Below are 27850 nucleotides of genomic sequence, written 5' to 3' on the forward strand. Positions count from 1 at the left end.
CACCCAAACTGGTAATCCTGTTCCCCCCCTCCAACTAAAACTATGGCTATGTAGTCTCACCTTCTCCCTTGCTTTGACCTTGCTACTTATGGGTCAGCCAGCACACTTTGCCAACAAAACAGATAATGATGGATTTATTAATATTTTTTTTTTCTCCTCCCCACTGGCTTAATTTTCTGTCTCAGCAGATGGATGTGGTTTGTTCTGTTGTCAGTCAAGCTCGTGGACCTATTTCAAGCTAGAGAGGAGGGATGCTTGTGAAGGGGTGAGATGATGAAAGGCAGCAGCAATGCCTCATCTGTCACCGTTGGGGTCTGCCTTGTGCCACTCTGCCCTTGTGCTGCAAACCCACGATTGTGTGTGGTGGTCCATCTGCTAGGTGCTGGGGTACCAGCCTTGCACAGGCATTATAGACCTCTAAGGCAGCATAAACCCAGAGCAACCAAAAATTGCTCTTTGCTAGCTTATTAAGGTAAAACGTCTGGGCTCTGGCTTAGACAAATGCCTGTGTCAGTGCTGAGGAGGCAAGGCAACGGCTGGGGGGTAGGTCAGTCTGTCCGTCTTAGAGACAACAGCATCCCCTGGGACTTGAAATCAGAAGATCCCATCCTACTTGGAAAGGGCTGATCTCTCCCAAAAGAGCGTTTTACTGTTTGTGAAGTCCTCTTTTACCTACTACCTGTGCTCCTGTTAACTTGATCTACCCAACCTTGCATTCTGATTTGTAACACTTCATTGAGATGGATACTGTTCATACTTCTGAACCAGCTACCATAATTCAACAGAGCCCGTCTCTAGCCAGATTTCTTCAGATGTAACTCCAGAGCCATGTTCTTTGTGCCTTAATTATGCAGAATTCGCTGGGGCTTCAGCAGGAGTTTTGACTGTGCAAGTGATGCTGAATTAAGGTCTCTAGTTTACAGGACTAATTACCCAGTTCTTTGATTAGCCTCAAATACTCCAGCAAAATTTTGCTATTGGATACATGTGTGTAATTACTGCTGGAGATGGTAGTACTGCAAGAAGCCATCTCAAGGCAAAATTTGTTTTATTAATATCTTTATGAATTAAAGCTAGTGACTTTTTACTCTGTTTCTTACTATTCTTTTACACTTTTACAAGACATAATTTGTATATAAAATGATGTGAAAAAGATAATAAGTTAAGGAAAAACCTGTACTTTATACTATTGCTATTGCCTCTCTGTGTTTTTTTTTTTTCCCAAATGCTATCTGTAGCTGCAAATGGCTGTTGTCATAAGGCTTTTTTTTTTTTTTTTTCCTTCCCCTCTCTGCTATGTGTTGGCTTTCTCAGTGGACTTTTACTCTTGGTTTTCCCAGAAGGTTTCAGTGTCTTTCCCAGCATCAGTAGCAATTAAAATATCTCCCAGAAGGGCAGATTTTACTTCCAGCTGTGTTCTACAAGTGACTTGAAAAGACTTAATAACTCATGCAGAAAGTGGCTTTTATTCCAGGGGAATTACTTAAATGACTTGGTTTCTTACTTCAACTCTGAGTTCAAAGTGGAGTCGTATGGCACCCACACCACAAATTCCGTCTCTAATTCAGAGGCCAAAATGACATCAAACAGGAAATGAAAAGCCCCTCTGGTGTCCTCGCCAGCAGCGCAGGGAGCTTTCAGCTCAGGGGAACTGTCATACCCAAAAAATTTCTTAGAGGCCACTTGTTCAGCAGCTCTTCCAGCTGCCTGCAAGAGCAACCCACAGAGCAGTGCTGCTGGATGCTGGAGAAGTCCCGTTATGATAAATTATACATGATAGCCATACCTGCTGCTCCCTGTCTGGTGCGCTTTGAGTTCAGCTAGAGTATATTTGAGGGACTCGGTACCTCTTGCAAACTCCCCTTTCATAAATTATTACTAGTTGGAAATAGCTTAATGTTCAGTAGTGCTTACAACCACAATTCCCACTGAAGTCAGTGAGTGCATTTACAGCATTAAGTACATCTCCCAGCAATGCCTGCAGATCAGGTACCTGGTTCTGATTTAGTTCCTGTATTTTTTTTTTTTATTCTTTTGCTTTTGTGAGTAGGCATGTTAGTGTAAGAAAAATATTTTGTTTTCAAATTTCTTGCGACTTTTTCTTTTATAAGTACTGCGTGTTCTCTCTTTTTACATAGCGAATGTTCTTTTCCTCACCATTTCAAGTGTAAATGAAAGATGACCCTTGTAAGGGAGTGCTGTTGAAGTGACCATTAGAAAAGCATCCCTATCGCACTTCTTCATCTGATACATGTTGTAAACTGAAGAAGCTAACAAAGCTAGTGATCTTTCTGTTTAACATTTTCAAGAATGAGATCTTCTCCAAATGCTTATTTTTCTTTTAAAAAATAAAAAAGAGAAAAAGAAAAATAGCAAGCTGTTAATTCCAAACTATTTCCTTACCCTTGTGTATTGTTCCTTCCAGCCCGCCCCCAGATGTCAATGATAGATCTTAGTAGCTTTAAAAAAATACAAATTTTTTTTTTCTTTTGTTATTTTCCCCTCAAAACTCAGGGTAGGAGGAAATTCTTTGCAGATTGTGATTTCCACTTTTTTTTTTTTATCTTAGCCAACTGACCTTTTATACCATCTTTGATGCAGACCTCTTAGAGCAGAAAAATTAGGATTAATGGAGGAAATGGAGTAGTTAGATACCTAATAAGTCATAATGATTTTGCAGTTTGGAATTATTTTGGATAAAAACGGTGTTCCCTGAAGAAAATAAAATGTGACTAAAAATAAAATGCAACCAACTGCTGCAGAATTTGGGAGGGGGAGGGGGGAGGTGACGGACATGACACAATTTGAATTTTCTCTTGTTTATTTTTCTCTTCCTCTCTTTGTCTGTCCACCCTGTTGCTGTTGGACAGTGGATGAAACAGAAGTGATGGCTGTCATGTGTCAGTGGCTGATGAAATGAAGGGCCATTCAACTCCACATTGTTTTTCTGGTCAGTTGTTCCTGTCATTCAAATTATTATTACAGTAAATGTTAAAACAATGCCATCTAATACTGCAGCTCACTTGGTATATTTAACTTGATTTATTGTGGTTCATTGTCAGGAAGCTTTGAGGGATAATTACAGCTACCCTTAGCAATTTAATCAATGTAAAAACTTATTAATTAGCATCAACAAATTTATCCCTAACTCCAATTTACAAATCAGTTGCAGCTGTTTATTGAAGAATACTCTCACAATTCATTTTGAATCCTCTTTTCTCTTGAACCTGATGAAAAGGTAGTGGAGCTTCACTGGTAAGACCAAACCCAAGGATTCAGCTGCTTTTTTTTTCTTTTTTTTCTTTCTTTTTTTTTTTTCCTCCTTCTTCTCATGTGTGTGCGTTTTGGCATAATACGGGACAAGCAAAGCAGCAGGATGAAAGAGCCACTCTCTGCCATTGCCTAAAATGCGAGGGGAGGAGGCTGTGGTTGGCAGGGGGATGCTGCTGCCATTTTACCTCATTCCCCAAGGCTTCTGAATTCTTTCAGGTACTATAAGGAAAAATAGATATTTCTGAGGTTTTTGCATCGATCTGGTGTCTGAATGTCAATGCATTTTCCTTTTCAAATAGAAAGCCACATGAGTCTCAGTTCAGGAAGAAGTAGCTTGGTCTGTGGTGTGAGGGGCTGCTTGGTAGGATACGGGGTACCCCACCTCAGGTTTTCTCTCTGCCCAGGTCAAAATATTTTTACATCCTTTATCACTCATTGAGGCAAAGCTCGGGCGCTTGAACTTGTTCTTCCAGCACCCTACCTGTGGTATCCGTCTCTGATTGCTTTTCTTGCTTCTAAAAAATATTTTCACAGAAAGCATTGTTGAAATGGAAGTATCTGGATGAAATGTGTTGAGTTTGATGAGCTAGCGTGTATTTAACAGACTGTACAGCTCAACCTTAGTGCATAAAGTTGGTCAAGGAGAGGAACTGCAGAAACAAAGTGGCAAACAGACTACAATGGAGTTAATGCAGAATAGGGTGTTTTGCATCCAGTGGGGGAGGTGCTGTTTATTTTGAGTTATCTCATACTTTAATTCAGTTACTGGTAGCTGGTCTGGGATTTGAGTCTCTCCATTTTGACTCATGAAAACTTAATTTTGCATGACACAAATGCAGAGCGATGAGTGTGTGTTTCAAACCTTCAGAAAGCTGCTGAGGAGGACCCCATCCTGTGCTAATGGAAGTCCTGCTGCTACTCTCACGTAGTGGGAAAAGCAAAGCTTGAGGAAGGGGTGCATAGATAAGTGCTCCCATTAGCATTATGTAGGGGATAACATTTCAGCTAATGCAGCAGGCTCATTTCCTGCCAATGTCCTCTTCTGCTCTTGGTTTGTTCTCCCCCTTCCCGTCCTGGTGTTAGAGGGAACGCTGTGAAGACTTTTATTGGCCATTACTATGGCTAAGGAGTGGACGTAGACCATCATTGCACGTGGTTATCTTATGCTGGTGCTGGCATGCACAAACTATTAGCTCATAAGGATTACCAGAACCCCTGGAGTTCTTGCCGCTTAAATGACAGGGGGCAACAGAGGTATCGCAGCATTCCCATAATTTTAATATTTTTATCTGTGTGTCTTGCATCTGTTACTGAACTTGTGTGGCTTATCTTCTTCTGTAATATATACTCAAACCTCGTTATGGGGTGATGTATGTTTGAGAACTTTTTCTAAGCTTGGTTCTGAATTTCTGGCTGAGACAACTTCTATAAAATAGAGATTCAAAATCAGGTAATTAATGGGCAAAATAGAGAGCTCTGCCATGAAATGTGTCTCTGTAGTAAAGGGTCAACATGTAGAAGAAAGGGAAACCTTTTGCAATCTGGTCCTTACATCTTTTTGGAGAAGAACTGGATGTGGTATTTTGAGCCCTTAATTTTTAAATTAATTTCAACTGCATGCAGAAAAATCCTGTAAGAAGCCTAGCAACAACAAGGTTGGATCTTAAATTGTGGGAGGACAGCTTGAGGGTTGCCACTCTGACGGTCGTTTTGCAATTTCAGTTTTGAATGTCACCGTTTTGTTTTTTGTGACTCTCCATGGAGCCTCCTAGACTTTTGCCTTTTTACTTTCCAGCTACTGTCGTTTTCCCGTGCATGTTTACCTTTTCGGTGGCATTGGCTAGCATGCTCCCTGCTACGAAAGCAAACTGAACCAGGTCAAGTGCTCCGCTCCACAAACACTCTGCCTTGTTCATTCCTTCAGCATGGATTTCCTCCTTTGCACTCAGCAGTGTGCTGTGGATTGCTATCAAGCCACTCCTTTCTGGGGCTGGTTCTATGGTTAATGCTCACCTCGGGCTTCCTTCATCTTTTTTGCTGCAAATGATGCTGCAGCTTCTGTGAAATGGTTAGAAGCTTGTCATAAGAATGTAAGAAACAGCAAATCTTGATGCTGCTCTCCACTGGCTTCCGTTCTGGTTTCCTTGTCCATCACTGTTCCTATTTTACTTGCATAAGTTCCAAGGTTTTGCTTTTTGTCTATTTCCTAATTTTCTCAAGTACTTCTTAGAATAACGCCCCATAACATATACGCCATCCAAATGCGATCATGCGTGTGTCCACTAATCCCTAGTGGATACTAGCTTAGTGAGTCATTTCAGGCACTCTGTTATAACAAAAATATGTAATGCGACCATCTGCCCTTCAAGATCCTCAACAAGAGACATACCCTGGTCTTATTTGTGTCGGTGTAAATCCAGAATCCCTTTATACCCATCAGTGGCTTTAATATAGATTAACTCTGTTTTTAAATGGCATCAGGATTGGGCCAGTTGCATATTGGCTTTGCATCTTAAATGGCATTACTAGGCTAATAGGGATTTCACAAATGCTAAATTTTCTCAGGAGGGAGCACTCTGGCCGTATTTGCCTTATGAAGTTCAAAACAGACAATGGGCTGTAACCTGACTTTGGAAATAATGATCCTGGCTTACATACCTTGTGAAGTTGTGTTGTGAAGTAGCACGTTCATTAAATTTTGTTCCCAGTTATGTTTAGATAGCATTGTGGAGGGGTAACTTGGAGCAGTATTTGTCTCCATTCTTGAGAGATGACCGTGGGTATAACTTGGAGCAGGATATGACATGTACTGTACTATTTCTAAGACAGAGAAATTTATTTTAATAATAGTAATTTTAAATATTTAACAGACTATCTGTGAACTTCTATAGGATATCAAGAGTATTTTATTTTGCATGTGTAAACAATAAAATAACGATTGAAAAACCTGTTCAGATTTGAAAGATCAAAATATATAAGCCCCGCTGAAGAACACAGTTTTGCTACTGTAAAATCAGGACAAATGAAAATGGAGGCTCAGTTGGTAGTGCTTGGGGTGTTAGGTGTTTGGAGGGATATCCTTGTGATCTGTTTCCCCATGGCTTACAGGGAAGGGACTGAGTCTAGGTGGGGACAAAGGAAGAAAGGGGTTCCTGAGAGATACAGTTGCTCCTGTGAATAAATTACCATGATGGGTAATTTAAGTTACTGAGTGTTATGTAACTTAAAGCAAGAACAGTCCATCCTTTCAGTGAGGTATGTGTTATTCTGAATATACACTTGTGTGGCTTTGACCCTTTTATAATCATTTATGTTAAACTTAGCTTTTGATGTAAGGCTTGTGAAGCTTCTAGAGAGGGAGCTAGGGTGAGGGCATGAAACGGACAGTATTCATCCCACGAAATGCAGGAACTATATACGTATTCTTGAGCTCCACCTACAGGCAAATTAATGCTATGTCTAAGAACGGGTAGGTTTATGTGGGCACCATGCCCACAGCTAACATTGCTTGCATGCTTTCACAGCATGGTTATGTTAGAGTGGTGCTCTGGGGGGATGCTATTCCCTGTTTCTCAGCATAGCTTTGAGCATTGTGCTGATAACTTTATATTGCTGGCAGTGCTGCTGTTGGCACGTTCAGGGCTAGCTTGGGTATCTGCCTCTGACTTTCTGTTGCACATAGATGTGGCCAGCCTTGACTGGTTTGCACTGAGAGCAGGTGTAGGTTGAGAAGCTGCCTTGGACGGATCACTTAATTTTTTTCCCCTGCCTTTCTTGTCCATGAGTTGAATATAATGTTTTTCAAACTGCTTAGAAAATCTAGGCACAAAGGGTGCTACATAAAAGCCTCAGCACATTTAAATGAAATAGCCTACATGGTGATGGGGCTGGAGATGCGGGTCTAATGTCCAGCTGCACTGTGTCCAACTAGGATGATGATCCTCTAAGTTTAGAGGAACTGCCTTTTGGGCGGGGCACTGCTCTTCTTTCTAAATCGTATGGTGGTTCTTAGACATAGTCTTAAAGACTCAAAATGTGATCAGACTGTAACTTTCCAACCTTATGTAAATTGTGTCCCCTCTACATACCTTTGCACAAGCTTCCTTCCGCTTCTCCACTTCAAGCATGCACATGTATACCTAGCGGTAGTCAAACAAGACAGGAAGGAAGGAAGGAAAAGTTCAAGCTTTTACCACTGTCATCTTCTCTGGCTGGTATAAAGAACCCCCAGGACATATTTTATGCCTTCTGCTACTGAGTCTGCTACTGAGGAGGTTAGTAAGAGTGATCCCCCTGCCACGAGCACCGCCAGACCGCTGGAGAAAGGACAGATTAGTGATTCCTTCTTAAAGTTCACTAGAAGATGTTGCTCCTCAAGGTGATGGAGGAAGGGTAGGAGAAAAGAGGGGTTATCCCAGGGGTTGTGTGTGCTCACTAACTGCGTTGGCTGCTGTGCTATCATCTGCTTCATCTGAGCAGATGTTGAATTACTGTTCTAGGACTTCTGAGGGTTATCATCTTTCTTTTTCCTCCTCTCCCTCACCTCCTCCCCCACTTTGCCTATGTCTTTTGCCCTGGTGCTTTAAGGGTTAAGTGGAGTGATATGACTCCAGATCTGAGAACTTGAAGGACGATTCAATTTGCATTGTTAGGATCAACTGTTATAGACACTGGAAATACCATAGTTCTGACTTTTTTTTTTTATTGCTTCAGATTTGTTTAGTTGCTATAAAACATATGCTTACTATAGACTGCTATACCCAAGGCTTGTTCTCTGTTAATCAGCAACAAATACAGTAAGCCAATGTGGACCCTCTGTGTAGGGAAAAATCAAACAGATGAAATGGATGAAGACATAATCAGAGCCATTCTTCTGCTCAGAGTGAATATTAACAACAGTGTTTTATGATAAACTATAACTGAGGACGTCAACTTACCAGGGAAAATCATCTTTCTTGACAAATAGGTACCTGTTGCTGTTGCATGAGATGCTGACAGAAGTAATATTAGCTAGTTTTCACTAAATCTGCCTGTATGTGTTTGTGTCTATAAAAGACTATTTTATGATCCAAAAGAATATTTTTGTGAAAGTGTTCCAGATTCCAATTTGATTTCCTCACTTGCTTTCTCTTGCTAAACAGGTTTCATCTCTATTCACGTTTTTGCAGCTACAAGCATAGCCTATATACATATTTCTCTGTACCCATACATATTTAGCTAAATCTGCTTTGCCAATCGCAATATTATCAGAAGCTTTTATGTGAAGGTAAGCCTGATTTTTGGTCCAAATTTATATTTAGATTATTCAGTCTTTCATTCTTATATATCTGAATCTGGGTAATTCTGTTGACGTCAGTGGCAGTGCATCTCAGTTTCACAGTTGAAATAGAGAGAAGCAGATTATGACTCTTAGTCTGTTTTATTGTTCTCTTGCACTTGTAACAGAGCAAAGAACTTCAGTCCAGAATATGGCAACAAAAATGGCAGTGTTAGTTTAAAAAAATAAACAAAAAAAAAAAACAACTCCACACCTTTCATTATCGGGAATGGAAGTATGGCAGCATAAAAAAAGCATTGGTTCCATTTAGGATTATACAGAAGAGAAATTCTCTGTGTGATTTTTTGGGGTTAGTTGGCTTTTTTGTTTTCCCGTGCAGTATGAAATTGTTTGATACAGAAGCATTTCACGTAATATGAGAAAGAAAAACAGAAAAGCACATGCAGTAGATGAATACAAAGATGGAAATGGGTGAGACCCTTGTTCCTTAAAAGAAATCCCAGTAATCTGCAACTTTATTTTGGCTGTGACGATTCATGGCTCTTCAGAAGTTTCGCAACAACGGCAACTGTTATATGCTGTCTTTGAAACCCACATGCTCCTGCTAGAAGCAGGGATTGAATCAGCATGGAATTTGGCTTATCAGACTGTGTCTGGGAAGCCAGCAGTTCTTGTCATGCCAGATTGCATCTGGATTAAAAACTGAAGAAAAATGTAGTGACACATTCTGAAAAGAAAAAGACAAGCTTTATTGGCTTCAGTGAAATCTCATAATCAGATAAATGTTTCATAGTCTGGTTATTACAGTTATTTAAGTAGTAATTATTCATTAAATGTGTGCTTTAAAGTTAATGTTGTTGGAGATATTTCAAGTATCAGAGATGTGCAAGTAAGTCACTTCTCATATTAAGGCATCTTCTCATCCTCATAAGAATTTATCGTGCTTTTTGATGTATGTTTACGAAAATCAGGATGGAAGAACAGAATATTTTGTCCAGAAGCCACAAACACAAAACAATTCCATTTGTAATCATGTCTTAGGAAGACATTGATGCAGTGTCCTAAACTAGCATGGTTTTAACCAAGCAGTGTCTTATTTATCTCACTGCTAAGAAAAACTGAATGCTCTTTAAGTGTACATTAGTAGTCTGGACAGAAAATTAGTACATAAAAGTTCATCTCTTTATCTACAGGAGGGTAAGTTGGCTGAAACTGATTCCCTTTCCTGAAAGGAGTCTGACAAGCAGTCCTGTACCTCTTTCTCAACAAGGATAGAGAGCACTTCGGTGGCTGCAAATTAAATACTAACCTAGGAGAAACCAAATGGTTGCAAACATCCTCTCTTGAACATTTGTCAAAAGCATAGCTGTGGAAATTAGCTATTTCTAGCTAATCATAGCTAGATTACAAAGAATGTCAGTTTGACAGGGATGAGGGAAGAAAGGGGCAGGAATGGGACTGTCAGAGTTACTTCTGAGAACTGACGTATGGCAAAAAAGCAATTAGGGTTATTTGGACAGCTTGCCTAGAAAGGCATATTTCTAGCCTTTATCACTAATGGAAGTAGTAGCTGCCTGCACTAGATGTGGTTTTGTGTAAAGCTATAAGGATTGTGCTACAAAAAATACAGGCCATATTGAAGCAGGCTGTTGTAAAGTTTAAAACTGAGTGTGTAATCCTAGCCTAGTAAGTGGGTGGGTTATTCATTACAATACTGAAGTGTTTATTTAAAAAAAAAAAAAGTGGCACATCAATCTGCATTTTGTGTCAAATCACAGCACAAAACTGTGTAATCTGGCATTATCACTACTGGCGCTATGTGCACTGGAGGGCTGAAGGCTGAGATGTTTTGACTTGAAGAAAACAGCATCAGAGTTGCAAGGGTCTTGCAGATAAGAGAAAAGACAGAGAAGGATAAATAAAAACTTACAGTGATCTGAAGTCTCAGAGGTTTGCCCTCAGTTTTTTGAAAAACCAAAGCAGAGTGAGAGGGTTAAGTGCCAGAGCAGCTCACCAGTGGAGTTAATACGTCACTGGCTGATGACAGTAATGCTGATGTTAAAGAAGGCTGATATAAGGACCCCCTAGGCTTAATTTGCAGGTGAAATTATGTAAATTCAGTTCTGTGAATATTGCTGGGAAGAACAGATTAAACGATTAGTTTATGCTAGGGCTTTTGAAAAGAACTGGCCACTGGAGGCGGAACAACAGCTCATACAGCGTGGAATGATCTGGGACACGGGAGGAAGGAAATCTCCCTCAGCTTCCTTGGCACCAACTGATTCCTGGGCACAGCCAGCCTGCCCACATGCATGTAGGTTCCTCCCCAAGTTAAAGGATTTGCTCTGTTGCTTTCCTGTAGTTCTGAAGCTCTTCTGAGGCTTTCTATAAATGATAGCTCTTACTTGATTCTTCAGCAAAATGGTGACTATTTGGATGCATGAGGATCTAGGCTCTTTGCTGTAATGAGTCAAGGCAAACAGGTTGTCATCTACCCGCTAGCACAATTACAGGGCTTAGGATTTTTGCTGTTCTTGGCTTTTATCAGATGAGTTTAACATGCCCTATCCTTGTTTTTCTTTGCAGTCAGGGTAGATTTTCCTGCTGCTTTCTCAGTAATCAGATGGTACTGCAGTCACGGAGTGTGCAAGCTCACCTTGGGTTAAACTGTTTCCTCTGCTTCAGATTTTCTGCAGACTGGATTTAAATTCATAGAAATGTAGAATACCAGGTTGGAAGGGACCTCCAGGAGCATCTGGTCCAACCTTCCGCAGTGTTTGTTTAGGATTCTGTGTTCAGCATTTTGTATTAGATGAGAAGAAGCCCTGCATTTAAATTATTCAGTCTTTAGGACTGATGATAAATTGTCAATCACCTTCTAGCGTATTTAACTTGTCCTAAAGGATGCTTAGAGGTGCAAAAATTCACATCCGGTTGCATTTATAGATCATTGGGTTTGTTTTGTCAATGAGTGCCTCTGTCCTCCTTGTCTTCTGGTGTATTTTTGTGTTGCCCTGCAGACAGTGGGCAGAAATCAGGGTTTGGGTATTAAAATAATAAATTCCTTTCCCTTCAAATTGACCAGACTGACAATAAAATAAAATAGCATAGAAGCGTACAAGTCATATTCCCTGATGCTAAAGGAAAAAATAGCTGGTATGTCCTGCAGGTTATTCAGTTGGTGCTAACTGTGAAGTCAGTAAGTATTGTAATTATTTCTGATATTTATCCAGGCATAACAAGAAAAGGTGGTAATTATGAAGTGACAACAGGGCTGAAGTGGGCTTTTGGGGGGTAAATCCTGAACTGGATACCTGCCATTCCCATCCCACAGTGCAAAAATGCTTCCATCCCATGTCAGAATAAGAGCCAGAGCCTCCCAGAGTTTGATTAATATAAATAAATGGGTAAAAAGTTGGCAGGATCCTTCTAGGACCAGCCTTTTCAGGAGCTGGCCTGGGCCTGCTTGAAGGTGATAAGGGTGGCTGCCTGCAGCAGCATGCCCCGGATGTCCAGCCAGTACAGGGACAGGGGCTGGCATGGGGATTTTGGGGGGCAGGGCTGCACAAGGCCCCAGGCTGGCACCTCGGGAGTGCCCAAGGTGTGAGGAGTGGTGTGGAAAGTATAGGCTGCCAGTAGAAATATCTCCCCAGTGCGCCTGGGGCAGCATTGCCCCCAAAATAGGGGTTGGCTGTGGGGGCTGCAGGTGCCATGTTCGTTGGCTTGGGGCCCAGTGGAGTAGGGAGGGCTGGCCGACATGGATGTGGTTTCATTAGGAAACTTCTAGCCTGTTCTGGCCTTTGCAAGACAGTTCTGTCAGGGCAGCTGTGTTTCTCCCTCGAAAGGGAAGCCCCACTGGGCACGGCGAGCAAAGAGCAGGGTTGTGCTCCTGCGCTGCTGCTGGGTTCACCGCTACTTCAACCAAAAGAGACAGTCCCAGCAAACTGACCGGTAGACAGAAAGTCATGTTCATTTGTTACACGCTCACCCTTCTGTGGGTGAAGATCACCAACCAAGAGAAAAAAGTTGTCTCTATGCCATGTCCCAGTCCTGAAAGTAGATGGACAAAAGCCAGTTGGTGATCTCCATAGAGTAACAGCCCTTAATAAAAAGATCCTTGGAAGAAGAATGATGGTTGAAGTATCACCACTGAGAAGTGATTTATTGAGCCAATGCTTTGAAACTCTCTAAGTGAAACTACCACATCCCATGCCCCTCAGAGGGGACAGTGGCTTCATACAGCTTCATGCTGAAGTGCTTTTGCTGAGCTGGTGGTTACTTTGGCCTTCCATGGTGATATGAAGTTCTCAGAGAACCTCCTAATGGACTTTGCGGGGGTGGGGAGAAAAAAAAAAAAGGAAGGTAAATATAAATTCTAGCCTCTGACCAGACCTGCATGCATATACTTCCAGAAGGACAGCATAGAGAATACGTTTTATTTCTTCATATCTAGTAGAAGATTTACCTAGTGCTACTGAGGGAGGGACAGAAATTCCAGGCTATGCATTTTTTTATACATCATGCAGGTGTCTGTACTTTTTTTTTCTTTTTTCCTTCTTGTGAATCTGGATCATTATGTTTTGAAATATCATTTCCCGACTGACTCAGCAGTTATCTGTATGGTAAATGTGAGGAACAGGGGAGGGGACTGCTTTTTATCTGGCAAAAATTTAATGAGGTATGCGTTTCTCTCAGCTCTTAGTGGGAATAAAACTTTCTTTATAAAAGCCTCTGAGAAATTTATCCAACTGAGAGTTGTCGGATCGTGCAGACTTTTTTACGCATTTACAGGCTTAAAAAAAATTCAGGCCTAGCAGTTACTTATACCGCGTAAATGTGCAATACACCCTAGAGGACTATGAAGCCGATGAATAGTTATCTATATATAATGCCAGGTATCTCATCCATGATACAAAGTAATCCTAATTTCCTACTGCTTTCAGAAATTCACATGTAAGGAAGCTCTGAAAAATCAAAGCATCCATGTTAAAAGTAAGTTGTCAAGCACCTTGTTTAGATCTGCTTTTCTTGCTTTATTATAATAGCTAGGAATAATTATTTTCTATTTTATACACCTATTTATGATGTTTCTAAATGAAGAAGGATTATAAGTATGTAACTTGAATTAAGATTGTGGTTTCTTCACCAAGTTTCAGCCCTAAAATATTTTTGGATGATTTTGAAGTTTATCGGCTAAAAATAAGGAAAGAAATATGGGATTGAATCTTTAAAACTAAATGTAGCATGATGTCTTGGGGGGAAGATCTGACTAATGAAAGTCAACAATAGCATGTCAAATAATCATTTATTATAGCTACAGGTGGCCAGCTGTCAGATGTCTCTGCACTGAATTACTTAACCATTTCTGAAGATGTTGTGGTTGTTTTATCGGTTGAGGTGAGGGGATCATGCTGCCATTTTCACCACGAAAATCTGTACTTACATGCAAGTTTGGCGAGTGCCTTGGAAATGTAAAATGAATGAATCCATGCAGTTTGCCAAGAACCTGAAACGGTCGTTTGAAAGGGTATGCCCTGGCTTCTGATAATCTGACTGTCACAAACTAAGGAAATGTCAATATGAAAGATAATTCTTTTTAAGGGACTTAGGAAACGGAACAAATTCCTGTCTCTTGTCCAGCTGTTGTATGCAGGCACCAAATAATTTTGAAGATACTTATGTTGCTTAAAATCATTTTATGACTTTTCTGTGTGCTCTGGAGGAGGCTGCCCAAACCAAATAAATGGGTAAACTGTTAAGTAATCCACCTTATCAGCTATTTATTGCATAGTTAAATCTCACTATTGTCCCCATTCCTTATTTTGGTACCTCCATGTGTAGGCCTTGGTACTTATAACCATTCTCTTATTTTCATGGCATCTCTTAGCAACACAGACATAGGCACTCACACTTCCCACCTTTTAAAGTAGTATAGCAATGTTGACATTGACTCTCAACAGACAAAGGATGACATCTATCCTCTGGATTTGCAATTCAAACAAAATATCACGTTTTAGGAATCTGATTTACCTTCTCCTTACAATGTGTATACCTGCTTACTTGTCTGCTGAGGTATAATTGTGTTACCCACATTGGCCTTTGTGTAAATTTGTATACGGGGGCGAGGTCTAGAAGAACCAGACATGTGAGGAGGCAATGCACAGTTATAAGTTAAAGCCTAAGATGGAAGCTGAGAAGTGCTGCGCTCTCTCCCATGATACAGTGGTGTCTTGGGGAAGTTATATGTATGTTTGGAAGATGTTTTGCTGTTAAAGCTGGTGTGTGAGGATGATGGGCTGTATAACTAAAATGATCCTAATGCTTGCTGGTTTGAGATCCTTGCAGCAGGTCACTTCAGTAAGGGGCAGTCATTAGCACTGATTAGTTGCTGAATATAGAGATGCAGGTTTCTTCCTATCCCCGGACTTATCAGATTCATCATCACCACAAGGTAGAAACTGGTCTTTTCGGTTTTTAAGAAGGTCCAAACACAAGACGTGGTCAAACTGCAGACCTGGATCAGAGTGAACAAACAACTTTTGTATGTCCCTGGTTGTCTTGCAGTCAGTTGTGCTGGGAAATAGGAATGGGATGCTTGGTCTGCATGAGGACTGAGAAAATACATTCATCTGCTCAGCACACGCTTACGTTAACCGCTTAGCTGCAGGGGGAAAAAAAAAAAGGTCTTTGTGAAAAGATTCATGTGCAAAGATACTCCAGCTGCCTCTGCGCAATCCAGCTGCAGGAGCACTAGCACGGAGTGATATTAGCTAGGGCAGACTGGGGCTGCAGTCTGGTGTCAGCATGGTTGTTCCCTGTAAGGTAGCTGCGGTTTTCTGGCAGGGCTCTGCAGCTCACGTTGAGCTCTGCTGCAGTGACCGTGTGGCTACCAGTACCTGAGTTAGCGTGTGTGTGTCCGCAGAGGGCTTCGGTCACACTTTTAGGGTGTAGACAAACAGCTTAGACATTTGTGAAGGTGTGTACCTTGATTCTCCATTGTTGCACATGGGAGTGAGTGCTGTTTGCAGGACTAACGCATTAAATTGTATTGAATGTTGCCATTTGCAAGAATGTTAATCTCCTGAAACTCAGTTGTGCTGTGATGATTCATGCTTTATTCCTTAGTTGTTGCTGCTTATCTGTCTGCAAAATGATACAGTAATACCATGTCATTAACTACTAATATGATAATTCAGGAAGTATGCAGCTAAAAACCTTTAATTCTTACTGTTTCCTGTTTTTTTTTACACCAGAAGAATGGTATTTCACAATGCATCTAGGAACAATTTAAGCCCACTCTCTTACAGGGATTGGTTTTGGTTTTTTGCTCAAACACCACAGTTTTCTCCTTATAGGTTATGATTTCTGAACTAGGGTAAATTACAAATAAAGCTTCTGTTTTCATTTTCTTCTGTTAAGACAATAGAAAAATTGTGACAAAAGGTGTGGCTTTTGTGGGAAATAAACCTAGTGCCATGTATGCATTCAAAGACACTTGAGACATTCTGGCTTCTACACTACAGATGCAGCAATGAAACTCGAAACAATAAAATAATTGTCTCCCTATTTTTGTTTGCCTGAAGTATTTGTATTTCTGCACTGAAAGCAAAAATATATGTAACTGAAGAATAGCATAGTGTAAAGTATATAAAAACATCTTTTTCCTTGAGGAAAAAATTGTCCTGTTTACAATTTTGCGTGTCCTTGGATATTTTGGAAGTTCATCAAAGAATTTATTATCTGCTTGAGGGAATTAACTAGGGCTAGTTAAGACTACATTTCGGTGTTGTTTTTCTCAGACAGTTGGGTTTTCAATGAATGCTCTCCTCCTTCCCACTCCCCAAAAAGCACGATACTTCAGGGTATTTTAGGAAAAAAAATAATCAAGTGGCCAAAGTTATAATCCTCTTTTTCTTTTCTTTTTCTTTTTTTTCTCAAGACACAAATTAAAATGCTTTTTCACAGTGCCACTGCCATGTTGCCTGTGAATTGTAACTTCAGCCTTTCTCTTGGCTTCTGTACTCTGCTCTAAGTGGCTAGCCCTTCCCAAACCAATACTGGTAGCAAGGTACACCTATGCTTTGCTCCTGACTGTTTTTGGCTGGGATGAAGTTAATTTTCTTCATAGTAGTGAACATGAGGCTATATTTCAGATTTGTGCTGAAAACAGTGTTGAGAATACAGGGATGTCTTTGTTACTGCTGAGTGGTGCTTACACAGCGTCAAGGCCTTCTTTTTGCTTCTCACACTTCCCTGCCAGCAAGTAGGCTGGGGGTGCACAAGAATTTGGGAGGGACACAGCTGGGACAGTTGACACCAAGTGGCCAAAGGGGTATTCCATACCATGTGATGTTGTCAGGGTTTCGGCTGGCATGGTGTTGACTTTCTTGCTAAGCAGTTGGTGTAGTGCTATGTTTTGGATTTGGGATGAGAATAATGTTGGTAGTGCACTAACGTTTTTGGTTGTTGCCAAGCAGTCAAGGACTTTCTGCTCCTCACACTATCCGGCCAGCAAATAGGGTGGGGATGCACAAAAAGCTGCAAGGAGACACAGCTGGGACAGCTGACCCCAACTGACCAAAGAGATGTTCCATATGATATGTTGCCATGCCCAGTACATAAAGCTGGGAGAAGGAGGAAGGGGGAGGGCATTCAGAGTGATGGCATTTGTCTTCCAAAGTAACCATTATGTGTGATGGTGCCCCGCTTTCCCAGAGGCGGCTGGACACCTGCTGATGGGAAGCAGTGAATGAATTCCTTGTTTTGCTTTGCTTGCATGTGCGGATTTTGCTCTACCTATTAAACTGTCTTTATCTCAACCCATGAGACTTTCCTTGCTTTTAGTCTACTCATTCTCTCCCCTATCCCAAATGGGGGGAGTGAGCAAGTGGTTGCATGGTCCTAGTTGCTGGATGGGGATGAACCACAGCAGACATCATGCTCAGCATATAAACCTGGGGGAAGAAGGAGGAGGAGGGAACATTCGGAGTTATGCCTTTTGTATTCCCAAGTAACCATTACACGTGATGGATCTCTGCTTTCCTGGAGACAGTTGGACACTTGCCTGCCAATGGGAAGCAGTGAATGAATTCCTTGTTTTGCTTTGCTTGAATGTGTGGCTTTTGCTCTACCTATTAAACTCCCTTTCTCTTAACCCATGAGTCTTCTCAGTTTTACTCTTCTGATTCTCTTCTCGTCCCACATTGGGGGTGGGGAGTGAGTGAGCAGCTGTATGAGGCTTAGTTGCCATCTGAGGTTAAACCACGACAGCTCCTTTACTGCCTTTATGTAGTCAGGGCTACAGAGCAAGGCTGACAAAGACAAGTGTGAGTGCAAAACAGGTGAACAACCACATGAAGTGTGGCAGGGCAATTTCTCTGGAAATGTTATGTTCTACTTTGCTTGGAGGAAAAAAAATATTGCCCAGTCAAACCTAATGTTGGTGATGACTGTCACTGCAGTGCAGTGGCAAGCTCTTCCACCAGAACACATAATTTTTCACATCGTTGCTACGTTTAATTTTAACTTTCAGTTCTATAACATGGAATAATCAATGGGACAACTTGACCCCATTATGAAGACAAGGTTGAGAGAGTAGGGATTGTTCAGTCTGGGGAAGGGAAGGTTCCAGGGAGACCTTATAGCAGCCTTACAGTACCTAAAGGGGGATGGAGAGGGACATTTTACAAGGGCATGTAGTGATAGGATGAGGGGTAGTGGCTTCAGACTGGAAGAGGGTAGATTTAGATTAGATTTCAGGGAGAAATTCTTTACTGTGAGGGTGATGAGGCACTGGAACAGGCTGCCCAGGGAAGCTGTGGATGCCCCGTCCCTGGAAGTGTTCAAGGCCAGGCTGGATGGGGCTTTGAGCAGCCTGGTCTAGTGGGAGGTGTCCCTGCCCATGGCAGGGGGGTTGGAACTAGATCATCTTCAAGGTCCCTTCCAACCCGAACCATTCTGTGATTCTGTGACCCAGTACTGAAGTGTTCAAACAGTTGAAAAAGTTTGGGGCTGAAGTAATCTGGAATGGTATCTTATATTTTGCCTGCTAGGCCTTGAAGAATTTTTTAGGTAGGCATAGTGGGTTGGGTTTTTTTATGATTTAATAGGAATCTTTAGGAAAGATAAACTAGTCAGAACTTCAGCTGCTTGGAACAGTGATTTGAATTCACATGAGATCAGGGAAATCTTTGGTTTCTATTTTTTTTGAAGTACAAAATATTTAAGTCAAACTCAGGAAAAATTAGCAGATTTCTGATGATCTGAAAATATGGGAAAACAATCTATTTTCTTTTCCCCAAGAACAATAAAGATACGTAATCAAAGGACAATGCTTATTGACTTGAGGTAGAACTATTCAGATTCGCAATGTTTACTTTTAGATGCCTAAACCGAAACACCCACAACAGACAGATTTACCTGTTTCGGGTTTTAATATGTATGTTTCACAGTGTGTTCATTCTGATGACTCGTGTTCCAATTAACATCATCTTCACTTATTTGTTTAATGAATAATCCATTACTCTAGAGTTCTATTTAGCAAGACCCAGAACGTAAGCTGTGGCTTGTCGAGTGATCCTTGCAAACTCATACCTCTCCCAGTAGTATCGGCCATGTTATTTGGTTTACCTTCAGCTATGCTTGTCTTTGAGATTTTAACGGAAACCTGCCAGAAACTGTTGACTAGGAAAAGAACTGCATTTCTTCAAGATCTCCCAGCTCCATGCTTTATTTATAGTTAGATTTTTGTGTTCGGGCTGAGAGAGGCTGTCCTCAGGTTTATGGACTGTGATTTGACAACTACAAAAAAATACAACTCAGTAACCTAAAGCATACTATTAGGAGGTTAAATAAAATCCTGAAATCCCCCAGGGATACTGTCAGAAAGCAGTTAAATGGCTTGGTGTTTCAAACCCAGGTGTTATTGCAGTGTCCTCATTGCTGTGCAGCAATGGTGGGTTATGACCTTACTGTATCTAACACGGGCCATGTTCACCAGCAAAAACGTACAAGTGTGAAGTTCACATAGTTTTGGAAACCACTAATTAAAATCAGACACTTTTAACTTTGGAAAGTCTTCCTAATCCCCATCTTGTAGCTGTTTAAAATCACATCAAAAAGATTAGTATTTTTTTGTCACTGAGACTGTTATAGCTGAGGTTTTGACCTACAACTTTCGAAAAGAATAAGGATCAAAATTCACCTTTCACAAACATGTCTGCGATGCCTGATAATTATTTTTGAAACTTTGTTCTAGGAGATATTATATTGTCTTTAAAACTTGCTGGTGCAACTGCATAGTTCTTCTGAGAGACAATTCATAGGGTCGTAGTCCTTGGGCTTGAAAAGCTTTCTGATTTTCTTTTGTTTTATGGTACTAACCAATGCAAATAGAGGCGATAGGGTAGGACAGAGGAAGGGGCAGAACTCAATTTAAATGAAGTTGACAATATTTTTATGGCACTGTAAGGACTAACAGTAATCATTGTTACTAATGACCTCATAAATCAGACTAGGAAAAAAGTAAGAGCTCTCCGGATATGAAGAATTTCTTTTGTAAACTGAGGAGAGAAATATCCTTGGATTGTATCTAAAGTCCTCTTTCACTTAAAAAAAGATGTCACGCCTATAACGTATTAGAAAATCTTTTTAAATCTTTGCATTGGTTTTGCCCTTGAAATGTAAAGTAGAAAGGTTTTTATTATGTAGCATTAACATTTTACAGGAAATTGATCTTCCCCATTTGATGTTTCAGGCTTTCTTTCAAGGAAAATCTGACTGAAGTATCCTGATAGATGTTTGCTTTCCCTCTTGCCTTTTCAGAAGCACAATGCAGGGGACGGAGATGGGGGGGAGGGGGGGAAAGGTGCAGCTTTGTGGATACAGACAAGAGAGATTCCTCTTATTCTTAACAGTTACGATATTGATCCAATAAATTAGTTTAGATTACACTGTCACTTGTGTTTTGGTTTGTTTTTTTTTTAATAAAATTAAAATCTAGCACCTACTTAATAAGGAAAGACCTCTTACTTTTTTGAATAACACTCGTGTGATTGCTAGGGCAGCATACGGGTTACAACACCTTCATTTTTAGTCCAAGACACAAGGCTTTATATTAACAGTGTAAGATTTTTCTTAATCTTTGTTTTGTATTTCCTGGAATGCATTTCTTTTGGAAAGCACAGTAAGAAATTTCTGACTTTGTATAGGTCTTATTTTCAAATTTTATATCTTGTTGAATGTTCTTATCTTAATAATCTTCTCAAAGCAGGAGTTCTGGAAGTAACATTCCATCAGGAAACATCCTGACAAAGAAACATTTATGAGATATATAAAACCTTGTTTGTTTTAGAATTTGTGTGTAAATCTGTGTGATCAATTTATATGTTTCGAAATAGAATCAATTAGGTTATACGAATATAGTAAAATGGCATGTTTTTAGGGGATTCACTATCCCCTTAAGCAAAGCCATTAAAAAAAAAAAATAATCTAAGCATGCTTGTATTTAGAATTTCTAAGTGTACCATAACTGTGCTATGTTATCCTGGATCACCATTTCCTATGCAATAGTTCCCCTCAAGACACAGAAATCCCATCCTTTTTTTAATAAACTGATGGAGTCTATGATCTCCTCAGACAGTTGCACTTCACATTTTCTTTCAATTAATGTTCATAGAGAAAATATCTTTGAGTAGCATCCTTCCATCTTCTTCCTACTTTCCTCCTGAAAATACGGGACTCGGATCTGAAGCAGCAGTGTGGGCGCATTTGAAGTGCGGGATTGCGAAAATGCTCTCCAGTTTCAGTTCCAGTGACTTTTGTGATGTTCTCCCACCATTAAGGCTGAGAATAAGTGCAGATCCTTGTTCTTGCTAATCTGCTAATGGCATGGGATCGTGTTCCCTCAAGGTGACAATGCTTTGGTGCAGGGTAGGAGGCAGTGCTGTCCACTGTCACTGTTACCCATAGTTGGTAACGGGAAGCCAGCTCCATGCCAGGTCAGCTCCCATCTGACAGATCGTGTTCAAATATGCGTGGATGTGAACAGATTGCTTCCAGAGCCAGGTCTGGGGTGGAAGCGGTATAGTTGCTGTCTTGCAGTGTGAAGCCTGAGGAAATAAATCTGCCTGGGTCCCTAGCTGGCTCCATGCATGTCCATGGCAGGTGTCTCTGTGCTGTACTTGTTTTCAGAAGTCAGTATAGACATAATGAGGTGGCTTTGTATGGAGATAGCAGTGGTCCTGAGCAGTTTATGTTCATCTCAGCCGCCTGATTGGATCCAGCCTTGTCCCTCAAGAGCTACTTCAGTACCTAGGCACCATGCTTCCTAGCTTTGCGGTTTCTTGAGATTCTTTTTATTTGTGGAATGAGTTGTGCTGCAGATACATGGGACGCCACAATTCCTATGCAAGACCAGTCTGGATCCCTTAGTAGTTGTTAGCTCAGAAGCAGCGCTGTTTTAAAAATAATAATAATAAAATGTCCTGTTTCAAAAAAGGGAGTGCTGCTGAAGAGTCCAACCAGAACCGACAAGACTTCAGGCAAAGAAACATTGGTATAATAGAGAATGGAGCAAAGCTAAAAACTGAATCAGTGCTATTAATATGAAGAAAAGCATCAGATGAATGGTTTAGCAGACTGGTCAAGAATTTAAGTATGTGAATTTAAGAACTTCTGGAAAGTAACAGGCAATTAAGGCGTTAAGGCAGATGCTTTTTTTTTTTTTTTCATCTTATGCTTTTAAAGCTGGAAATTTCCCTGGTTGACAGCCTAGAGGAATATTGATAGGCCCAGAAGGGAAACTCTGCCTGTCTTAACTGTGACAAAATCTTTGAAGAGAGACATAGGAATAAAATCAGCACTTTCTGAAAAGGAGAACAACACTCTGGAGTCCTGAAAATGCTTCAGAGAAGCTTCCCAGTGGGGTTGTATGAGGAGTTTAAAGAGGCTATGTGAATTCACAGAAGGGAACCAAGTTGTGCTGTCACCTTTCTGTAAGGTGGGAAGTTACCTGTGGGATAGTGTTCTCCCAGGAAGCCGACAAATTGTTTTAGGAGGCGAATAATTAACGTGAGGGGAGAGGGCAGCATCTGGTGATGGGGCTCAGTTCCCGCAAGAAGCAAACACTTCTCTGAAGAGCTGAAGACCCTTTTAGGGACAGGCTCCAGATATATGGCTGTTGGCATTTTGGGCTCTTATATAGCTGCCAGGTAACTCAGGATCTGATTGCGTTGGTGAAATTTGAAATTCACCTTAAAATGTCCTAAGAACAATCTTTGCCCTGTGAAGTAATTCTCACTCAGGGCATGAGCAGAGAGCTCAGAAAGCATGGCCAAAAAATGGCATTAGTGTGTTGGAGGCAGGAGAGAGACTTTTTTTTTTCTTTGGTAATAAGTAATGGAGATAGGATAGGTTAGTGTAGAAAATGGAGATCCTGGAATTGTAATGCTGACAAGTTTGGAGGTTTGTGGCAGATCAACCCCATGTGGAAAGCCAACTGATCCATATGTGACAGGAGCAGTCAGTACCACACCCGGGGATTCAGGCTTTGGAATCATCCATGTATTTCACATGTGAAATGGAAAAGCTGTTATACTGTTCATTTTTGTGTTCTGTAATGTTTAAAACCATCTATGCATGACATGCACGTCAAAATATGTGAGTAATGGCTGAGATATGCATTTTTGTATCTTATGGTATCCACGATATCACGGATGACTGATGGATACCCTACAGCCTTAAAAGTTATGCTAATAACATGTTTTGGGTAATGAAAGCACTTTTTCAAGAAAATAACAGATTGTGGGGAGAAAGCAGGGGTACATTTTCAGCAGGAGCAAATGTAATTTTTATATGTGTATGTACTCCATAAAAACATGAACAGTTGACTTTTAAATTCCTTATGCGGACTTGCAGTGTTTGATCCAGGGATGTATATTGGTTGCTTGTACTAATGTATTACCTGCCAGCTGTCAGCAAGGACATGAACATCAGTACAGAGCAAAATATAACGTTAGAGGAGTGATTCCTGCCTTTGCTTTTTTTTATTCATTCTCATTTCTTTTGAGAAATGCTTTAGCATCTTCTATTCAAATGGGTCTCATTGATTTTATTTTTTTATTTATCTTTTCACATGCTATTATAAATTCAAATACATAGTGGCTTCTACAGGTTCTTGGCAGAATCAAATTAAGGCATACCATACTTGATGGACCTGTAAATAAAGAATTCTACTTTCACTACTATTTCAATCAATGAATATCCATTAAATAACAGGGGGGGGGAAAGAATACTTTTTTCCTTGAGTTTTAGACAACAACAAAAAATATCGCACAACCTATTGTGCAAATTTTTGTTGCAAGACTGTTCAAGGAAAGGAGAGGTGAAAACTTGACATTCACATGTAAGCTTTACACTCACATGCATTGACATGTTTTTGTTTGTTTGTTTTTCTTCTTAAATAGAGATAGATTTTGTGATAGAGCTGTTGGAGCATGAATATTTTACCCTCTTATAAAACTTCAACTTGCTGAAGGAAGCTGATGTATGTAAAATTTGGTAACAGTTGAGCACCTTATCAAAGATCGTTTGAGCTGGACATTAACTAATAGCTGCTTCTCAGCAATACCATTGCTGGGTGTGCAACCACGCGTAACTGTGAAGTCTTCCAGTTGTGCATTTTTTTTCCCCCCGTACTCTAGGAAAAAACAGTAAATTATGCAAGGCTTTTATTGCTCAGACTTCATTTAAGCTTTTGCAAATTCAGGGCTTAAAATGCATAAAATTTGACATCCTGATCATGTAAGTTTTCCTGGACTTTTGCAAATGGAAAAGGAAGATTTATTTTTTTGTCTATTTTTTTTTTCCTGGGATAACTGGAAGAGCCAACCAGAAAATTGCTGCACCTGGTAGCAGTGCCTGTGGAAGTAACAGTTAAACTATGTGTGTGTAGTAAGCTAAGATCAGTTTGACCTGCTTAGTATGTTTAGCATCTAAAGAGTAGTAGGATTTATATTTCTCAGTCAAAATTCTGATATCTAATGCATATTCTTTCTCTGCCGCTGTCTTATTTACTCTCAATTTATACCTCTGAGTGGTACAAAGTGGCCTTTATAAATGGTCATGATAAGAAGACTCATTCTTTCCCCTTAAATTTGACATACCCATGTGTCTGCTTCTTTGTTTCTACCTTCTTTATTTTTTACATTTGGATTGAAACGGATACACTATTGTTTTAATTGTTCTTGCTTTCAAACATTTATTTATTTTTTATTTAAAGTCATGACTACTTCTGTTAATGATACCACTTATCCAGAAAGGAATAAAAAAAAATAAATGAAAGAAAATATTTATCTTCTGAAGCAGTTCCTTTATAGCAGACATAATCTCTTGTATTATGTGGGTATTCTTAAAGTGCAAAGCAACCCAAGCTCAGTAATTTGTAGAGAAGAAGTCCAAGGATAGCAGTCAGGAAAACAACCCTTACAGTGCATCGACAAAACCCAAAACCCCACAATAGTTCTGACTTTACAGAAGTGTGAAGCAGAACCAAGCACAGATAGATCTAGTGAAAAGCCTTTCAAAGACAACGTGGTACATGCGTGAAAGAAAACTGGCCCAAAATTTAAGATATAAGCTGATTTGATTTTTCTTTTTTTTTTTTTTAATATTTATTTTTAACTTGTCTGGTAAGAAATTTTTACCTGGTCTGTTCTGCCTCCTCTACCAGTTTTAAATTTGCCCCCACCCTACCTTCCCGCTGCCAACCAACAAGTGCTTCCTCTGTCTGCTGCTCGTCCCTAATTTTGTGTTTGAAAGCAAGCCCCGTGAGAACAGTTCAGGTGCCTGTTCATTTCAAGTGCTGAAACACAGGGGATGTTGTCGCTTCACGCGTCAGGCAGCTGCTTATGAACAGTGGGGTCTTCATGGAGCTGCACCCAAATCATGTACCCAAGGTACCTGAACTTAGAGTGGTCGTTTCTCTTTGCTGAAGATCTTTCAATGCTCACACCTCCTTCCCCTGCAGTGAATTGGAATGGGGATGAGGAGAACACTTGAAACCTTGGCATTTATTTGAAAAAGCCAAAACATGTAGCCCTTATTTTTGCTGAGGAAAGCTTGTAAACATGGAAGAGCAAATCCCAGAGACCTGGAAACAAGAAGGTAAATGAAAGGACTCTGAATTTTAGAAATATCTGATTTAACAACTATAGCAATTTGAGGTATATGTACTCTCATAGTTTAGCAGAAAGTGTTTCTTTCATCAGCGGTATTGTTCCTGTTGCTATAATGAGCACCAGTGTTCAAGGCAAGGTGCACAGACATTCACCTTGGAAGAGACTGAGCATCTGGGGAGGACACTGTGAGAAACTGCCGGTTATTTTAGCTAGGGAAGTGCAGCGAATGGAAATTGGGTCAGTACCTCTGAGTAGGTTTGGGGATCTGGAAGCTGTGGGAGGTCTCTGTGCTGGGAATGAAGATGATGCTGTGGCTGGTGCTGTAACAGCACATTGCTTTTCCCTGTGGCCCCACAGTCGGCCCCCGACTCCTTTGAAATGACCAAGAGGATCCACGGTTGCATGACACCGTGTGTCGGCAGGCTCTTCACTGCATCTTTTCCGGCCTGCCCTTGCATCTTGTCCAACAAATTTGCCTGGCTATAGGAAATTATTTTCTGAATCTAAATACAAGTTAATATTGGTGTGTTTGTCACTTGTATGGTATTTCTTTCTGTTTTTCAACAACCAGTTCCTCAAAACTATGAGAGAGATGATGACTGTATTTTTCATTACCTGATACTTTTCTATTCAACACAATACAAACACTTGTATTATGGTCACAGTTTGAAGAATTTTTATAAGAGATGGCATATAAAAGTAGGTTGTTTGATAAATAATGGTGAAACATTTCCTCAAGATCAAAGAAAGTGATACAGCTATAATCTTAAAATAAATTCATAATTATAATTGCATGTTAATTTTTAATTGAGTCTTCAGTTCCAAAACAGCACCTGAAGAAGTTCATGTGCCTTGCTTTTCTACAGTCATTGACTCTAGTTAAGGGACTGTTTAGGAACTGACATGCAATAGTGAAGTTAATTGACCTGAAAAGTTGTTTGCAGTAATTTTATTGGTAACAGTGAAAAAAATTAATCATAGTTTTTAATCAGCTTCTCCCAATTTGGGAAATTGTCTAAGTTGTTAAAATAACAATAGTAGTAGATTTCAGAAGGCAACGGTGCGTAAATGCTGATGAAGGAGGAGGAGGAGAGGCCGGGGCGGTTCGGAGGATGTGAAGCCCTACACCTAAAACTCCCTTTTAAGGTTAAGGGCTCAACCTCTGGGCACCTAATGACACCAAAAACTTTAAAAGCGTCGTTGTTTCAGATCATCAAAATTGAGCGTGTTGATTTGGGGAAAAGGCTAAGCTGCGATCTTTAAAAAGTCAGCACGGACCAACTCAAAGTCAATGCTTTACAGGCAGCCAAGAGCAAAAAGAGTACGAGGGTGGGTGTAGCAGGCAGTTGTGTGCTGCCCTTCACTGATGGGGAGGCCGATGGGAGCCCTTCTCACAGGGGGTTGCAGTACCAGGGCTTCACTGATTAAAAGGTTGTGGGTTGTTGTGGGTGCGAGGACTTGTGGACCAAAGAGAAAAGAATAAAATCTTGTGTGGTTAGTGTGCTTGAAGGGAAGGGTGGAGGGAGACAGAGGGCTTTACATCACGTTTAACAACAAGACTTTTATTACTTGGGAAGGTGTGCCCAACAAGTCACGTCAAAACAATTAAATGCTGTCCCTCTTAAATTAAGGAGTTTTATGGATGACTTTGGGGCTTAAATTTCTGTGGCAGGAATTATTACAAGTATATGCTGAGTGCCAGTGTATTAAATTGCTGATTAAAAGCTGGATTAGTTTTCAAACTATAGACTAGAGACAAGTGTTGTTCTTTGGAGGTGGGGGAAGAAGAGAGGCTCGTGTAGGTGTTTAACAGCATAATGGTGTGTTTGCTAATAAGACGCTTGCTAATTTTAGTGCCATTACAGCAAATGCTGGGGTATCCATATAACAGTAAGAACAATGCAAAGAACATTACCTGCCAATGTTATTAGCTGCTTTGTACTTTTTGTCATGGGAATTTTGGACAGGCAATATATTCAGAAGCATCTGCTGACAAGAAACACCCTAAAAAACATATTCACAAACACCATGTATGGTTTTGAGCTAATTCTTTTTTTCTTCCACCCCACCCCCAACTTCCTTTTATACACAGTACCTTTCTTTTCTCTCTCTTCCTTGTGGA

General features: G+C 40.4%; 1 protein-coding gene across 14 annotated transcripts in view; it reads left to right on the plus strand.

Annotated features, from left to right (window-relative positions):
* LOC141739324 (poly(rC)-binding protein 3-like) overlaps nt 1–27850 on the plus strand; it is a 539898-nt gene that overhangs the window by 174623 nt on the left and 337425 nt on the right. For 2 of the 14 annotated variants that reach the window (XM_074576357.1, XM_074576359.1), the window contains exon 3: nt 2871–2950. The exons of 11 other annotated variants lie outside the window; for them this stretch is intronic. The gene's annotated coding sequence lies outside the window, so the exon portion shown is untranslated. Of the gene's footprint in view, nt 1–2870; nt 2951–13526; nt 13544–27850 lie in introns of those variants that run through there. One more of the 14 variants, XM_074576362.1, reaches the window with a different exon arrangement.

This window comes from Larus michahellis, chromosome 2 (genome assembly GCF_964199755.1).
Source record: "Larus michahellis chromosome 2, bLarMic1.1, whole genome shotgun sequence".
NCBI classification, from domain to species: domain Eukaryota; kingdom Metazoa; phylum Chordata; class Aves; order Charadriiformes; family Laridae; genus Larus; species Larus michahellis.